The sequence below is a fragment of the Cervus canadensis genome, chromosome 24, assembly GCF_019320065.1.
Source record: "Cervus canadensis isolate Bull #8, Minnesota chromosome 24, ASM1932006v1, whole genome shotgun sequence".
Lineage (NCBI taxonomy): Eukaryota > Metazoa > Chordata > Mammalia > Artiodactyla > Cervidae > Cervus > Cervus canadensis.
The window spans coordinates 24,428,895-24,431,212 of record NC_057409.1 but is presented as its reverse complement, the minus strand read 5'-3'; the positions used below and the strand labels follow the sequence as shown (position 1 = coordinate 24,431,212).

The following is a 2,318-nucleotide window of genomic DNA, read 5'->3' as shown; positions in this document are numbered from 1 at the left end:
GTACAGTATTTTTATTTTATTTATTTATTTATTTTCAAAGACCACAGCAAGTTTTATTCATCATACTGCTCTGGAGACAGGCAGGCTCACTTTAACATGCTGTCCTCTTGGGCTGCTTCTGCCAGTTCTGTCTCAATGAGCCTCTGCTCATCCGGCTTCTTTTTCTTCTCAGCTGCTAATACTCTTCTCCTCTTCTGCTTGGGGTTTCCAGTAACGGTAGCGCTTGGCTCTGTAGGCCACTCCCGCAGAGAAACACACCGCAAAGCAATGGCTGAGCTTGATAACCCGAGAGGGACCTGCACGGGCAAGAGCCATCTTGTCTGTGACCTTCGCACCGGAAGCACAATCCGGACCGAGGAAGATGCCGCAAGGGTCCAGAAAAGTGTATGGACAGGGGTGTAGTATCAGAACTTCTGGAGCTTCTTGGTGCCGGCAGCCTTAATAACCTTGAGCACATTGAAGCGCACTGTTTTGCTTGGGGTCGTAGGTCTGGACACCGTTGAAGCGAGGGGAAAGGTGCACTTGTACTTTCGGATGTTCGGAGGTAGTCTCGGCTAATGACGGGGTCCTCTGCATCTTCATCATGGTCACCATACCAGATAGAATCTGCCCTTGGAGATATTACCAGTAAAGGGCACTTCTTGTCAATCTAGGTGCCCTCCATGGCCTTCTTCACTGTCTTGAAGCCCAGACCAATATTTTTGTAGTAATGCAGGAGCTTCTCCTTGCCAGTTTCCCCAAGCAGGACCATCTTCTTATTTTGAAAGATGATTGGTAGCTTTTGGTACCCACGCTCAGTCTGAATGTCCACCACCTTCACTGCAAAAAAGGTTTGGGGGGGGGGTAAAGGGGTACAATATTTTAATAAGAAAAGTAGCTTCTTGGATGCCACAAATAGGAGTAAATGATGCTGCAATCATATCCCATTTTTCAGTAAGGTGTGTTCTGGCTTTCTATTATAGCAGAGCATAGTGAGCCCAAGCCCCTGACCCATTGCTCTGGGTCATTACGCATCTCTGTTACCAGGCAGTGGGTCCTGCTCAGCCATTGGACACTGAAGCAGTGGGCCCCGACTACAAGCAACCAACAGTTACAGAATTCTAGTTAGTGAGGGGAATCAGACCACAGTGGAGTGGTGGTTGTGAGGTGAAGAGTCAGATAAGAGGTGAATCCTGGCTTCTCCTGGAAGCCCTCCAGCTCACCCCACCTTGGGCCAGCAGGTGAGCTTGGTGGGGGTCCAGAGAACAGACTGGGCACCATGTCCTGCAGAGCTCCAGAGCCCTCACTACAGCCTTCCACTAACCTTGGCCCAGGCCTTGAGGCAGCGGAGAACCTCTCCCCTGTCCCTGTCGCAGTGACCTAACAGTAGTGGCAGTCTGCCTGGGTCACAGTCTGTGGGACCTGGTCTCTCCCATTTGGGTGACCTGAGGAGCCTGAGGGCCAGTTGGGTTGGGCACCTGGCTCCCTCAGAAATGGCAGCTGGGCAGAGTCTGGGGACCTAGCCTTGAGTGAGCTGGCAGCTGAGCTGTGCCTCCTGTTAGCTAGGACTGGGGCCTTGGGAGGTGAAAGTTGTACCTTGGAACCTTGCCCTTTCTTGTCAGGACAGAGAATAACATTCGTTTGGTAGAGATTTACAGGAACATCATTACCTGACCATGACCTGACTTCATGAGCAAAGGATCTGACCACCAGGAAGTTTGCAACAGTTAGCCACCTTCCTCCCTCACCTTTTGCTTTTAAAAGAGCTTTGATGAAAGTTTTCAGTAACTTTGTGCTCCCTAGGGCATGAGCCACCCATCTCCTTGCATGGCCCTGTAATAAACCTTTCTCTGTTCCAAACGCCAACGTTTTAGTATTGTTTGACCTCACCATGTGTCAGGCACATGAACTTGTGTTTTTGGTAACACTATCACAGCAATGAATCCATAAACTCTAAAGACTACCTGAATGTTGTGAAATACTAAAGGCATTTGAGTTTCCAAACTAATACCAGAATTGTCCTAAGCTCTAGAGAATTTAAAGGCCAAAGGTGGTATGTGCTAAGTTGCTTCAGTCGTGTCTGATTCTTTGTGACTCAATGGACTGTAGCCCGCCAGGCTCCTTTGTCCATGGGATTCTCTGGCCAAGAATACTGGAGTGGGTTGCCGTGCCCTCCTCCAGGGGATCTTCCCAACTCAGGGACTGAACCCCTGTCTCTTATGTCTCCTGCATTGTCAGGTGACATCTTTATCCCAGCACCATCTGGGAAGCCCACAAAGATGGTGTAAGTCTATACATAAAATAACCATCCCTTCAACTGAAAAAAAAGATGCTGTAGG

At 49.2% G+C, this 2,318-nt stretch overlaps 1 pseudogene; it reads right to left on the bottom strand.

Annotated features, from left to right (window-relative positions):
- Window positions 1-404: 404 nt before the first annotated feature.
- LOC122426128 lies at window positions 405-1,260 on the bottom strand (annotated as a pseudogene).
- Window positions 1,261-2,318: the final 1,058 nt, after the last annotated feature.